This window comes from Cyanistes caeruleus, chromosome 2 (genome assembly GCF_971803275.1).
Source record: "Cyanistes caeruleus chromosome 2, bCyaCae1.hap1.1, whole genome shotgun sequence".
Classification (NCBI taxonomy): domain Eukaryota; kingdom Metazoa; phylum Chordata; class Aves; order Passeriformes; family Paridae; genus Cyanistes; species Cyanistes caeruleus.
The window spans coordinates 121,150,066-121,166,203 of NC_141702.1; positions in this window are offsets into that span (position 1 = coordinate 121,150,066).

Genomic DNA, 16,138 nt, shown 5'->3' on the forward strand with positions numbered 1-16,138 from the left:
CCTGCGCCTTGTACCTGGAGAAGTTTCAGCCAGCAGCACTGAAGAAACACGCATCAGGAGCCGGAAGGAGAGCTTGCAGTGAAATAAAGCTTGTGGGCCAAGAGCTGAAATCACTGGGGCTGGGAAAGGGCTCTCCAGGGCTAGAGCTGAAATCACTGTGGGCTGGGATAGGGACTGACAATGTCAAAGCCACTGTAGGATCTGTGTGCAGGAATCACTGTAGGCCTGTGATATGGATGTTGGGGCTGGGTCCTGTGACTGAAAATAGAACAAGATGGGTAGGGGCAAAATAATGGGAGTGTAACACGGGAGCTGAAATGGGTTCGGGTTAGGGATTTTGTCCGCGTCTTTGATAGCCACTGTGGGGCTGGTGCTGAATTCATTGTGGCGCTGGGATAGGGACTGCTAATGGGATTGCCACTGTAGGATCTGTGTGCTGGAATCACTGTAGGCCTGTGATACGGGTGTTGGTGCTGGGTCCTGTGATTGGAAATAGAACAAGATGGGTAGGGGCAAAATAATGGGACCATAACATGGGAGCTGAAATGCTGGCAGTGCCAAGGTTTTGCCTGCGTCTTTGATAGCCACTGTAGCGCTGCGGCTGAATTCACAATGGGGCGGGGAAATTGACTGTGGGGTGGGCTTCTAGGCCCTAGGGTGGGAGCTGAAATGTTGCCGAGCTGGAGACAGGAGGAAGGTCCTGCGCCTTGTACCTGGAGAAGTTTCTGCCAGCAGCACTGAAGAAACACGCATCTGGAGCCGGAAGAAGAGCTTGCAGTGAAATAAAGCTTGTGGGCCAAGAGCTGAAATCACTGGGGCTGGGAAAGGGCTCTCGAGGGCAAGAGCAAAAAATCACTGTGGGCTGGGATAGGGACTGACAATGTCAAAGCCACTGTAGGATCTGTGTGCTGGAATCACTGTAGGCCTGTGATATGGATGTTGGGGCTGGGTCTTGTGACTGAAAAGAGAACAAGATGGGTAGGGGCAAAATAATGGGACCGTAACAGGGGAGCTGAAACGGGTTAGGGATTTTACCTGCGTCTTCGATAGCCACTGTAGCGCTGGTGCTGAATTCACAGTGGGGCGGGGTCATTGACTGTGGGGTGGGCTTCTAGGCCCTAGGGTGGGAGCTGAAATGTTGCCGAGCTGGAGACAGGAGGAACATCCTGCGCCTTGTACCTGGAGAAGTTTCAGCCAGCAGCACTGAAGAAACACGCATCTGGAGCCGGAAGAAGAGCTTGCAGTGAAATAAAGCTTGTGGGCCAAGAGCTGAAATCACTGGGGCTGGGAAAGGGCTCTCCAGGGCAAGAGCTGAAATCACTGTGGGCTGGGATAGGGACTGACAATGTCAAAGCCACTGTAGGATCTGTGTGCTGGAATCATTGTAGGCCTGTGATACGGGTGTTGGTGCTGGGTCCTGTGACTGAAAATAGAACAAGATGGGTAGGGGCAAAATAATGGGACTGTAACACGGGAGCTGAAATGGGTTCGGGTTAGGGATTTTGCCTTCGTCTTTGATAGCCACTGTGGGGCTGGTGCTGAATTCACTGTGGGGCTGGGATAGGGACTGCTAATGGGATTGCCACTGTAGGATCTGTGTGCTGGAATCGCTGTAGGCCTGTGATACGGGTGTTGGTGCTGGGTCCTGTGATTGGAAATAGAACAAGATGGGTAGGGGCAAAATAATGGGACCATAACATGGGAGCTGAAATGCTGGCAGTGCCAAGGTTTTGCCAGCGTCTTTGATAGCCACTGTAGGGCTGCTGCTGAATTCACTGTAAGGCTGGGACATTGACTTTGGGGTGGGCTTCTAGGCCCTAGGGTGGGAGCTGAAATGTTGCCGAGCTGGACACAGGAGGAACATCCTGCGCCTTGTACCTGGAGAAGTTTCAGCCAGCAGCACTGAAGAAACACGCATCAGGAGCCGGAAGGAGAGCTTGCAGTGAAATAAAGGTTGTGGGCCAAGAGCTGAAATCACTGGGGCTGGGAAAGGGCTCTCCAGGGCTAGAGCTGAAATCACTGTGGGCTGGGATAGGGACTGACAATGTCAAAGCCACTGTAGGATCTGTGTGCAGGAATCACTGTAGGCCTGTGATATGGATGTTGGGGCTGGGTCCTGTGACTGAAAATAGAACAAGATGGGTAGGGGCAAAATAATGGGACTGTAACACGGGAGCTGAAATGGGTTCGGGTTAGGGATTTTGCCTTCGTCTTTGATAGCCACTGTGGGGCTGGTGCTGAATTCACTGTGGGGCTGGGATAGGGACTGCTAATGGGATTGCCACTGTAGGATCTGTGTGCTGGAATCATTGTAGGCCTGTGATACGGGTGTTGGTGCTGGGTCCTGTGATTGGAAATAGAACAAGATGGGTAGGGGCAAAATAATGGGACCATAACATGGGAGCTGAAATGCTGGCAGTGCCAAGGTTTTGCCTGCGTCTTTGATAGCCACTGTAGCGCTGGCGCTGAATTCTCAATGGGGCGGGGACATTGACTGTGGGGTGGGCTTCTAGGCCCTAGGGTGGGAGCTGAAATGTTGCCGAGCTGGAGACAGGAGGAAGGTCCTGCGCCTTGTACCTGGAGAAGTTTCTGCCAGCAGCACTGAAGAAACACGCATCTGGAGCCGGAAGAAGAGCTTGCAGTGAAATAAAGCTTGTGGGCCAAGAGCTGAAATCACTGGGGCTGGGAAAGGGCTCTCGAGTGCAAGAGCTGAAATCACTGTGGGCTGGGATAGGGACTGACAATGTCAAAGCCACTGTAGGATCTGTGTGCAGGAATCACTGTAGGCCTGTGATATGGATGTTGGGGCTGGGTCCTGTGACTGAAAAGAGAACAAGATGGGTAGGGGCAAAATAATGGGAGTGTAACACGGGAGCTGAAATGGGTTCGGGTTAGGGATTTTGTCCGCGTCTTTGATAGCCACTGTGGGGCTGGTGCTGAATTCACTGTGGGGCTGGGATAGGGACTGCTAATGGGATTGCCACTGTAGGATCTGTGTGCTGGAATCACTGTAGGCCTGTGATACGGGTGTTGGTGCTGGGTCCTGTGATTGGAAATAGAACAAGATGGGTAGGGGCAAAATAATGGGACCATAACATGGGAGCTGAAATGCTGGCAGTGCCAAGGTTTTGCCAGCGTCTTTGATAGCCACTGTAGGGCTGCTGCTGAATTCACTGTAAGGCTGGGACATTGACTTTAGGGTGGGCTTCTAGGCCCTAGGGTGTGAGCTGAAATGTTGCCGAGCTGGAGACAGGAGGAACATCCTGCGCCTTGTACCTGGAGAAGTTTCTGCCAGCAGCATTGAAGAAACACGCATCTGGAGCCGGAAGAAGAGCTTGCAGTGAAATAAAGCTTGTGGGCCAAGAGCTGAAATCACTGGGGCTGGGAAAGGGCTCTCCAGGGCAAGAGCTGAAATCACTGTGGGCTGGGATAGGGACTGACAATGTCAATGCCACTGTAGGATCTGTGTGCTGGAATCACTGTAGGCCTGTGATATGGATGTTGGGGCTGGGTCTTGTGACTGAAAAGAGAACAAGATGGGTAGGGGCAAAATAATGGGACCGTAACAGGGGAGCTGAAACGGGTTAGGGATTTTGCCTGCGTCTTCGATAGCCACTGTAGCGCTGGTGCTGAATTCACAGTGGGGCGGGGACATTGACTGTGGGGTGGGCTTCTAGGCCCTAGGGTGGGAGCTGAAATGTTGCCGAGCTGGAGACAGGAGGAACATCCTGCGCCTTGTACCTGGAGAAGTTTCAGCCAGCAGCACTGAAGAAACACGCATCTGGAGCCGGAAGAAGAGCTTGCAGTGAAATAAAGCTTGTGGGCCAAGAGCTGAAATCACTGGGGCTGGGAAAGTGCTCTCCAGGGCTAGATCTGAAATCACTGTGGGCTGGGATAGGGACTGACAATGTCAAAGCCACTGTAGGATCTGTGTGCAGGAATCACTGTAGGCCTGTGATATGGATGTTGGGGCTGGGTCCTGTGACTGAAAATAGAACAAGATGGGTAGGGGCAAAATAATGGGACTGTAACACGGGAGCTGAAATGGGTTCAGGTTAGGGATTTTGCCTTCGTCTTTGATAGCCACTGTGGGGCTAGTGCTGAATTCACTGTGGGGCTGGGATAGGGACTGCTAATGGGATTGCCACTGTAGGATCTGTGTGCTGGAATCATTGTAGGCCTGTGATACGGGTGTTGGTGCTGGGTCCTGTGATTGGAAATAGAACAAGATGGGTAGGGGCAAAATAATGGGACCATAACATGGGAGCTGAAATGCTGGCAGTGCCAAGGTTTTGCCTGCGTCTTTGATAGCCACTGTAGCGCTGGCGCTGAATTCACAATGGGGCGGGGACATTGACTGTGGGGTGGGCTTCTAGGCCCTAGGGTGGGAGCTGAAATGTTGCCGAGCTGGAGACAGGAGGAAGGTCCTGCGCCTTGTACCTGGAGAAGTTTCTGCCAGCAGCATTGAAGAAACACGCATCTGGAGCCGGAAGAAGAGCTTGCAGTGAAATAAAGCTTGTGGGCCAAGAGCTGAAATCACTGGGGCTGGGAAAGGGCTCTCGAGGGCAAGAGCTGAAATCACTGTGGGCTGGGATAGGGACTGACAATGTCAAAGCCACTGTAGGATCTGTGTGCTGGAATCACTGTAGGCCTGTGATATGGATGTTGGGGCTGGGTCTTGTGACTGAAAAGAGAACAAGATGGGTAGGGGCAAAATAATGGGACCGTAACAGGGGAGCTGAAACGGGTTAGGGATTTTGCCTGCGTCTTCGATAGCCACTGTAGCGCTGGTGCTGAATTCACAGTGGGGCGGGGACATTGACTGTGGGGTGGGCTTCTAGGCCCTAGGGTGGGAGCTGAAATGTTGCCGAGCTGGAGACAGGAGGAACATCCTGCGCCTTGTACCTGGAGAAGTTTCAGCCAGCAGCACTGAAGAAACACGCATCTGGAGCCGGAAGAAGAGCTTGCAGTGAAATAAAGCTTGTGGGCCAAGAGCTGAAATCACTGGGGCTGGGAAAGGGCTCTCCAGGGCAAGAGCTGAAATCACTGTGGGCTGGGATAGGGACTGACAATGTCAAAGCCACTGTAGGATCTGTGTGCAGGAATCACTGTAGGCCTGTGATATGGATGTTGGGGCTGGGTCCTGTGACTGAAAAGAGAACAAGATGGGTAGGGGCAAAATAATGGGAGTGTAACACGGGAGCTGAAATGGGTTCGGGTTAGGGATTTTGTCCGCGTCTTTGATAGCCACTGTGGGGCTGGTGCTGAATTCATTGTGGCGCTGGGATAGGGACTGCTAATGGGATTGCCACTGTAGGATCTGTGTGCTGGAATCACTGTAGGCCTGTGATACGGGTGTTGGTGCTGGGTCCTGTGATTGGAAATAGAACAAGATGGGTAGGGGCAAAATAATGGGACCATAACATGGGAGCTGAAATGCTGGCAGTGCCAAGGTTTTGCCAGCGTCTTTGATAGCCACTGTAGGGCTGCTGCTGAATTCACTGTAAGGCTGGGACATTGACTTTAGGGTGGGCTTCTAGGCCCTAGGGTGGGAGCTGAAATGTTGCCGAGCTGGAGACAGGAGGAACATCCTGCGCCTTGTACCTGGAGAAGTTTCTGCCAGCAGCATTGAAGAAACACGCATCTGGAGCCGGAAGAAGAGCTTGCAGTGAAATAAAGCTTGTGGGCCAAGAGCTGAAATCACTGGGGCTGGGAAAGGGCTCTCGAGGGCAAGAGCTGAAATCACTGTGGGCTGGGATAGGGACTGACAATGTCAAAGCCACTGTAGGATCTGTGTGCTGGAATCACTGTAGGCCTGTGATATGGATGTTGGGGCTGGGTCTTGTGACTGAAAAGAGAACAAGATGGGTAGGGCCAAAATAATGGGACCGTAACATGGGAGCTGAAACGGGTTAGGGATTTTGCCTGCGTCTTTGATAGCCACTGTAGCGCTGGTGCTGAATTCACAGTGGGGCGGGGACATTGACTGTGGGGTGGGCTTCTAGGCCCTAGGGTGGGAGCTGAAATGTTGCCGAGCTGGAGACAGGAGGAACATCCTGTGCCTTGTACCTGGAGAAGTTTCAGCCAGCAGCATTGAAGAAACACGCATCTGGAGCCGGAAGAAGAGCTTGCAGTGAAATAAAGCTTGTGGGCCAAGAGCTGAAATCACTGGGGCTGGGAAAGGGCTCTCCAGGGCAAGAGCTGAAATCACTGTGGGCTGGGATAGGGACTGCTAATGGGATTGCCACTGTAGGATCTGTGTGCAGGAATCACTGTAGGCCTGTGATATGGATGTTGGGGCTGGGTCCTGTGACTGAAAAGAGAACAAGATGGGTAGGGGCAAAATAATGGGAGTGTAACACGGGAGCTGAAATGGGTTCGGGTTAGGGATTTTGTCCGCGTCTTTGATAGCCACTGTGGGGCTGGTGCTGAATTCATTGTGGCGCTGGGATAGGGACTGCTAATGGGATTGCCACTGTAGGATCTGTGTGCTGGAATCACTGTAGGCCTGTGATACGGGTGTTGGTGCTGGGTCCTGTGATTGGAAATAGAACAAGATGGGTAGGGGCAAAATAATGGGACCATAACATGGGAGCTGAAATGCTGGCAGTGCCAAGGTTTTGCCAGCGTCTTTGATAGCCACTGTAGGGCTGCTGCTGAATTCACTGTAAGGCTGGGACATTGACTTTAGGGTGGGCTTCTAGGCCCTAGGGTGGGAGCTGAAATGTTGCCGAGCTGGAGACAGGAGGAACATCCTGCGCCTTGTACCTGGAGAAGTTTCTGCCAGCAGCATTGAAGAAACACGCATCTGGAGCCGGAAGAAGAGCTTGCAGTGAAATAAAGCTTGTGGGCCAAGAGCTGAAATCACTGGGGCTGGGAAAGGGCTCTCCAGGGCAAGAGCTGAAATCACTGTGGGCTGGGATAGGGACTGACAATGTCAAAGCCACTGTAGGATCTGTGTGCTGGAATCACTGTAGGCCTGTGATATGGATGTTGGGGCTGGGTCTTGTGACTGAAAAGAGAACAAGATGGGTAGGGGCAAAATAATGGGACCGTAACAGGGGAGCTGAAACGGGTTAGGGATTTTGCCTGCGTCTTCGATAGCCACTGTAGCGCTGGTGCTGAATTCACAGTGGGGCGGGGACATTGACTGTGGGGTGGGCTTCTAGGCCCTAGGGTGGGAGCTGAAATGTTGCCGAGCTGGAGACAGGAGGAACATCCTGCGCCTTGTACCTGGAGAAGTTTCAGCCAGCAGCACTGAAGAAACACGCATCTGGAGCCGGAAGAAGAGCTTGCAGTGAAATAAAGCTTGTGGGCCAAGAGCTGAAATCACTGGGGCTGGGAAAGGGCTCTCCAGGGCAAGAGCTGAAATCACTGTGGGCTGGGATAGGGACTGCTAATGGGATTGCCACTGTAGGATCTGTGTGCAGGAATCACTGTAGGCCTGTGATATGGATGTTGGGGCTGGGTCCTGTGACTGAAAAGAGAACAAGATGGGTAGGGGCAAAATAATGGGAGTGTAACACGGGAGCTGAAATGGGTTCGGGTTAGGGATTTTGTACGCGTCTTTGATAGCCACTGTGGGGCTGGTGCTGAATTCATTGTGGCGCTGGGATAGGGACTGCTAATGGGATTGCCACTGTAGGATCTGTGTGCTGGAATCACTGTAGGCCTGTGATACGGGTGTTGGTGCTGGGTCCTGTGATTGGAAATAGAACAAGATGGGTAGGGGCAAAATAATGGGACCATAACATGGGAGCTGAAATGCTGGCAGTGCCAAGGTTTTGCCAGCGTCTTTGATAGCCACTGTAGGGCTGCTGCTGAATTCACTGTAAGGCTGGGACATTGACTTTGGGGTGGGCTTCTAGGCCCTAGGGTGGGAGCTGAAATGTTGCCGAGCTGGACACAGGAGGAACATCCTGCGCCTTGTACCTGGAGAAGTTTCAGCCAGCAGCACTGAAGAAACACGCATCAGGAGCCGGAAGGAGAGCTTGCAGTGAAATAAAGCTTGTGGGCCAAGAGCTGAAATCACTGGGGCTGGGAAAGGGCTCTCCAGGGCAAGAGCTGAAATCACTGTGGGCTGGGATAGGGACTGACAATGTCAAAGCCACTGTAGGATCTGTGTGCAGGAATCACTGTAGGCCTGTGATATGGATGTTGGGGCTGGGTCCTGTGACTGAAAATAGAACAAGATGGGTAGGGGCAAAATAATGGGACTGTAACACGGGAGCTGAAATGGGTTCGGGTTAGGGATTTTGCCTTCGTCTTTGATAGCCACTGTGGGGCTGGTGCTGAATTCACTGTGGGGCTGGGATAGGGACTGCTAATGGGATTGCCACTGTAGGATCTGTGTGCTGGAATCATTGTAGGCCTGTGATACGGGTGTTGGTGCTGGGTCCTGTGATTGGAAATAGAACAAGATGGGTAGGGGCAAAATAATGGGACCATAACATGGGAGCTGAAATGCTGGCAGTGCCAAGGTTTTGCCTGCGTCTTTGATAGCCACTGTAGCGCTGGCGCTGAATTCTCAATGGGGCGGGGACATTGACTGTGGGGTGGGCTTCTAGGCCCTAGGGTGGGAGCTGAAATGTTGCCGAGCTGGAGACAGGAGGAAGGTCCTGCGCCTTGTACCTGGAGAAGTTTCTGCCAGCAGCACTGAAGAAACACGCATCTGGAGCCGGAAGAAGAGCTTGCAGTGAAATAAAGCTTGTGGGCCAAGAGCTGAAATCACTGGGGCTGGGAAAGGGCTCTCGAGGGCAAGAGCTGAAATCACTGTGGGCTGGGATAGGGACTGACAATGTCAAAGCCACTGTAGGATCTGTGTGCAGGAATCACTGTAGGCCTGTGATATGGATGTTGGAGCTGGGTCCTGTGACTGGAAATAGAACAAGATGGGTAGGGCCAAAATAATGGGACCGTAACATGGGAGCTGAAACGGGTTAGGGATTTTGCCTGCGTCTTTGATAGCCACTGTAGCGCTGGTGCTGAATTCACAGTGGGGCGGGGACATTGACTGTGGGGTGGGCTTCTAGGCCCTAGGGTGGGAGCTGAAATGTTGCCGAGCTGGAGACAGGAGGAACATCCTGCGCCTTGTACCTGGAGAAGTTTCTGCCAGCAGCATTGAAGAAACACGCATCTGGAGCCGGAAGAAGAGCTTGCAGTGAAATAAAGCTTGTGGGCCAAGAGCTGAAATCACTGGGGCTGGGAAAGGGCTCTCCAGGGCAAGAGCTGAAATCACTGTGGGCTGGGATAGGGACTGCTAATGGGATTGCCACTGTAGGATCTGTGTGCAGGAATCACTGTAGGCCTGTGATATGGATGTTGGGGCTGGGTCCTGTGACTGAAAAGAGAACAAGATGGGTAGGGGCAAAATAATGGGAGTGTAACACGGGAGCTGAAATGGGTTCGGGTTAGGGATTTTGTCCGCGTCTTTGATAGCCACTGTGGGGCTGGTGCTGAATTCATTGTGGCGCTGGGATAGGGACTGCTAATGGGATTGCCACTGTAGGATCTGTGTGCTGGAATCACTGTAGGCCTGTGATACGGGTGTTGGTGCTGGGTCCTGTGATTGGAAATAGAACAAGATGGGTAGGGGCAAAATAATGGGACCATAACATGGGAGCTGAAATGCTGGCAGTGCCAAGGTTTTGCCAGCGTCTTTGATAGCCACTGTAGGGCTGCTGCTGAATTCACTGTAAGGCTGGGACATTGACTTTAGGGTGGGCTTCTAGGCCCTAGGGTGGGAGCTGAAATGTTGCCGAGCTGGAGACAGGAGGAACATCCTGCGCCTTGTACCTGGAGAAGTTTCTGCCAGCAGCATTGAAGAAACACGCATCTGGAGCCGGAAGAAGAGCTTGCAGTGAAATAAAGCTTGTGGGCCAAGAGCTGAAATCACTGGGGCTGGGAAAGGGCTCTCCAGGGCAAGAGCTGAAATCACTGTGGGCTGGGATAGGGACTGACAATGTCAAAGCCACTGTAGGATCTGTGTGCTGGAATCACTGTAGGCCTGTGATATGGATGTTGGGGCTGGGTCTTGTGACTGAAAAGAGAACAAGATGGGTAGGGGCAAAATAATGGGACCGTAACAGGGGAGCTGAAACGGGTTAGGGATTTTGCCTGCGTCTTCGATAGCCACTGTAGCGCTGGTGCTGAATTCACAGTGGGGCGGGGACATTGACTGTGGGGTGGGCTTCTAGGCCCTAGGGTGGGAGCTGAAATGTTGCCGAGCTGGAGACAGGAGGAACATCCTGCGCCTTGTACCTGGAGAAGTTTCAGCCAGCAGCACTGAAGAAACACGCATCTGGAGCCGGAAGAAGAGCTTGCAGTGAAATAAAGCTTGTGGGCCAAGAGCTGAAATCACTGGGGCTGGGAAAGGGCTCTCGAGGGCAAGAGCTGAAATCACTGTGGGCTGGGATAGGGACTGACAATGTCAAAGCCACTGTAGGATCTGTGTGCTGGAATCACTGTAGGCCTGTGATATGGATGTTGGGGCTGGGTCTTGTGACTGAAAAGAGAACAAGATGGGTAGGGCCAAAATAATGGGACCGTAACAGGGGAGCTGAAACGGGTTAGGGATTTTGCCTGCGTCTTCGATAGCCACTGTAGCGCTGGTGCTGAATTCACAGTGGGGCGGGGACATTGACTGTGGGGTGGGCTTCTAGGCCCTAGGGTGGGAGCTGAAATGTTGCCGAGCTGGAGACAGGAGGAACATCCTGCGCCTTGTACCTGGAGAAGTTTCAGCCAGCAGCACTGAAGAAACACGCATCTGGAGCCGGAAGAAGAGCTTGCAGTGAAATAAAGCTTGTGGGCCAAGAGCTGAAATCACTGGGGCTGGGAAAGGGCTCTCCAGGGCAAGAGCTGAAATCACTGTGGGCTGGGATAGGGACTGCTAATGGGATTGCCACTGTAGGATCTGTGTGCAGGAATCACTGTAGGCCTGTGATATGGATGTTGGGGCTGGGTCCTGTGACTGAAAAGAGAACAAGATGGGTAGGGGCAAAATAATGGGAGTGTAACACGGGAGCTGAAATGGGTTCGGGTTAGGGATTTTGTCCGCGTCTTTGATAGCCACTGTGGGGCTGGTGCTGAATTCATTGTGGCGCTGGGATAGGGACTGCTAATGGGATTGCCACTGTAGGATCTGTGTGCTGGAATCACTGTAGGCCTGTGATACGGGTGTTGGTGCTGGGTCCTGTGATTGGAAATAGAACAAGATGGGTAGGGGCAAAATAATGGGACCATAACATGGGAGCTGAAATGCTGGCAGTGCCAAGGTTTTGCCAGCGTCTTTGATAGCCACTGTAGGGCTGCTGCTGAATTCACTGTAAGGCTGGGACATTGACTTTGGGGTGGGCTTCTAGGCCCTAGGGTGGGAGCTGAAATGTTGCCGAGCTGGACACAGGAGGAACATCCTGCGCCTTGTACCTGGAGAAGTTTCAGCCAGCAGCACTGAAGAAACACGCATCAGGAGCCGGAAGGAGAGCTTGCAGTGAAATAAAGCTTGTGGGCCAAGAGCTGAAATCACTGGAGCTGGGAAAGGGCTCTCCAGGGCAAGAGCTGAAATCACTGTGGGCTGGGATAGGGACTGACAATGTCAAAGCCACTGTAGGATCTGTGTGCAGGAATCACTGTAGGCCTGTGATATGGATGTTGGGGCTGGGTCCTGTGACTGAAAATAGAACAAGATGGGTAGGGGCAAAATAATGGGACTGTAACACGGGAGCTGAAATGGGTTCGGGTTAGGGATTTTGCCTTCGTCTTTGATAGCCACTGTGGGGCTGGTGCTGAATTCACTGTGGGGCTGGGATAGGGACTGCTAATGGGATTGCCACTGTAGGATCTGTGTGCAGGAATCACTGTAGGCCTGTGATATGGATGTTGGGGCTGGGTCCTGTGACTGAAAAGAGAACAAGATGGGTAGGGGCAAAATAATGGGAGTGTAACACGGGAGCTGAAATGGGTTCGGGTTAGGGATTTTGTCCGCGTCTTTGATAGCCACTGTGGGGCTAGAGCTGAAATCACTGTGGGCTGGGATAGGGACTGCTAATGGGATTGCCACTGTAGGATCTGTGTGCAGGAATCACTGTAGGCCTGTGATATGGATGTTGGGGCTGGGTCCTGTGACTGAAAAGAGAACAAGATGGGTAGGGGCAAAATAATGGGAGTGTAACACGGGAGCTGAAATGGGTTCGGGTTAGGGATTTTGTCCGCGTCTTTGATAGCCACTGTGGGGCTGGTGCTGAATTCATTGTGGCGCTGGGATAGGGACTGCTAATGGGATTGCCACTGTAGGATCTGTGTGCTGGAATCACTGTAGGCCTGTGATACGGGTGTTGGTGCTGGGTCCTGTGATTGGAAATAGAACAAGATGGGTAGGGGCAAAATAATGGGACCATAACATGGGAGCTGAAATGCTGGCAGTGCCAAGGTTTTGCCAGCGTCTTTGATAGCCACTGTAGGGCTGCTGCTGAATTCACTGTAAGGCTGGGACATTGACTTTGGGGTGGGCTTCTAGGCCCTAGGGTGGGAGCTGAAATGTTGCCGAGCTGGACACAGGAGGAACATCCTGCGCCTTGTACCTGGAGAAGTTTCAGCCAGCAGCACTGAAGAAACACGCATCAGGAGCCGGAAGGAGAGCTTGCAGTGAAATAAAGCTTGTGGGCCAAGAGCTGAAATCACTGGGGCTGGGAAAGGGCTCTCCAGGGCAAGAGCTGAAATCACTGTGGGCTGGGATAGGGACTGACAATGTCAAAGCCACTGTAGGATCTGTGTGCAGGAATCACTGTAGGCCTGTGATATGGATGTTGGGGCTGGGTCCTGTGACTGAAAATAGAACAAGATGGGTAGGGGCAAAATAATGGGACTGTAACACGGGAGCTGAAATGGGTTCGGGTTAGGGATTTTGCCTTCGTCTTTGATAGCCACTGTGGGGCTGGTGCTGAATTCACTGTGGGGCTGGGATAGGGACTGCTAATGGGATTGCCACTGTAGGATCTGTGTGCTGGAATCATTGTAGGCCTGTGATACGGGTGTTGGTGCTGGGTCCTGTGATTGGAAATAGAACAAGATGGGTAGGGGCAAAATAATGGGACCATAACATGGGAGCTGAAATGCTGGCAGTGCCAAGGTTTTGCCTGCGTCTTTGATAGCCACTGTAGCGCTGGCGCTGAATTCTCAATGGGGCGGGGACATTGACTGTGGGGTGGGCTTCTAGGCCCTAGGGTGGGAGCTGAAATGTTGCCGAGCTGGAGACAGGAGGAAGGTCCTGCGCCTTGTACCTGGAGAAGTTTCTGCCAGCAGCACTGAAGAAACACGCATCTGGAGCCGGAAGAAGAGCTTGCAGTGAAATAAAGCTTGTGGGCCAAGAGCTGAAATCACTGGGGCTGGGAAAGGGCTCTCGAGGGCAAGAGCTGAAATCACTGTGGGCTGGGATAGGGACTGACAATGTCAAAGCCACTGTAGGATCTGTGTGCAGGAATCACTGTAGGCCTGTGATATGGATGTTGGAGCTGGGTCCTGTGACTGGAAATAGAACAAGATGGGTAGGGCCAAAATAATGGGACCGTAACATGGGAGCTGAAACGGGTTAGGGATTTTGCCTGCGTCTTTGATAGCCACTGTAGCGCTGGTGCTGAATTCACAGTGGGGCGGGGACATTGACTGTGGGGTGGGCTTCTAGGCCCTAGGGTGGGAGCTGAAATGTTGCCGAGCTGGAGACAGGAGGAACATCCTGCACCTTGTACCTGGAGAAGTTTCTGCCAGCAGCATTGAAGAAACACGCATCTGGAGCCGGAAGAAGAGCTTGCAGTGAAATAAAGCTTGTGGGCCAAGAGCTGAAATCACTGGGGCTGGGAAAGGGCTCTCCAGGGCAAGAGCTGAAATCACTGTGGGCTGGGATAGGGACTGACAATGTTTAAAACCACTGTAGGATCTGTGTGCTGGAATCACTGTAGGCCTGTGATATGGATGTTGGGGCTGGGTCTTGTGACTGAAAAGAGAACAAGATGGGTAGGGGCAAAATAATGGGACCATAACAGGGGAGCTGAAACGGGTTAGGGATTTTGCCTGCGTCTTCGATAGCCACTGTAGGGCTGCTGCTGAATTCACAGTGGGGCGGGGACATTGACTGTGGGGTGGGCTTCTAGGCCCTAGGGTGGGAGCTGAAATGTTGCCGAGCTGGAGACAGGAGGAACATCCTGCGCCTTGTACCTGGAGAAGTTTCAGCCAGCAGCACTGAAGAAACACGCATCTGGAGCCGGAAGAAGAGCTTGCAGTGAAATAAAGCTTGTGGGCCAAGAGCTGAAATCACTGGAGCTGGGAAAGGGCTCTCCAGGGCAAGAGCTGAAATCACTGTGGGCTGGGATAGGGACTGCTAATGGGATTGCCACTGTAGGATCTGTGTGCAGGAATCACTGTAGGCCTGTGATATGGATGTTGGGGCGGGGTCCTGTGACTGAAAAGAGAACAAGATGGGTAGGGGCAAAATAATGGGAGTGTAACACGGGAGCTGAAATGGGTTCGGGTTAGGGATTTTGTCCGCGTCTTTGATAGCCACTGTGGGGCTGGTGCTGAATTCACTGTGGGGCTGGGATAGGGACTGCTAATGGGATTGCCACTGTAGGATCTGTGTGCTGGAATCACTGTAGGCCTGTGATACGGGTGTTGGTGCTGGGTCCTGTGATTGGAAATAGAACAAGATGGGTAGGGGCAAAATAATGGGACCATAACATGGGAGCTGAAATGCTGGCAGTGCCAAGGTTTTGCCTGCGTCTTTGATAGCCACTGTAGCGCTGGCGCTGAATTCACAATGGGGCGGGGACATTGACTGTGGGGTGGGCTTCTAGGCCCTAGGGTGGGAGCTGAAATGTTGCCGAGCTGGAGACAGGAGGAACATCCTGCGCCTTGTACCTGGAGAAGTTTCTGCCAGCAGAACTGAAGAAACATGCATCTGGAGCCGGAAGAAGAGCTTGCAGTGAAATAAAGCTTGTGGGCCAAGAGCTGAAATCACTGGGGCTGGGAAAGGGCTCTCGAGGGCAAGAGCTGAAATCACTGTGGGCTGGGATAGGGACTGACAATGTCAAAGCCACTGTAGGATCTGTGTGCAGGAATCACTGTAGGCCTGTGATATGGATGTTGGAGCTGGGTCCTGTGACTGGAAATAGAACAAGATGGGTAGGGCCAAAATAATGGGACCGTAACATGGGAGCTGAAACGGGTTAGGGATTTTGCCTGCGTCTTTGATAGCCACTGTAGCGCTGGTGCTGAATTCACAGTGGGGCGGGGACATTGACTGTGGGGTGGGCTTCTAGGCCCTAGGGTGGGAGCTGAAATGTTGCCGAGCTGGAGACAGGAGGAACATCCTGCGCCTTGTACCTGGAGAAGTTTCTGCCAGCAGCATTGAAGAAACACGCATCTGGAGCCGGAAGAAGAGCTTGCAGTGAAATAAAGCTTGTGGGCCAAGAGCTGAAATCACTGGGGCTGGGAAAGGGCTCTCCAGGGCAAGAGCTGAAATCACTGTGGGCTGGGATAGGGACTGACAATGTCAAAGCCACTGTAGGATCTGTGTGCAGGAATCACTGTAGGCCTGTGATATGGATGTTGGGGCTGGGTCCTGTGACTGAAAAGAGAACAAGATGGGTAGGGGCAAAATAATGGGAGTGTAACACGGGAGCTGAAATGGGTTCGGGTTAGGGATTTTGTCCGCGTCTTTGATAGCCACTGTGGGGCTGGTGCTGAATTCATTGTGGCGCTGGGATAGGGACTGCTAATGGGATTGCCACTGTAGGATCTGTGTGCTGGAATCACTGTAGGCCTGTGATATGGGTGTTGGTGCTGGGTCCTGTGATTGGAAATAGAACAAGATGGGTAGGGGCAAAATAATGGGACCATAACATGGGAGCTGAAATGCTGGCAGTGCCAAGGTTTTGCCAGCGTCTTTGATAGCCACTGTAGGGCTGCTGCTGAATTCACTGTAAGGCTGGGACATTGACTTTGGGGTGGGCTTCTAGGCCCTAGGGTGGGAGCTGAAATGTTGCCGAGCTGGACACAGGAGGAACATCCTGCGCCTTGTACCTGGAGAAGTTTCAGCCAGCAGCACTGAAGAAACACGCATCAGGAGCCGGAAGGAGAGCTTGCAGTG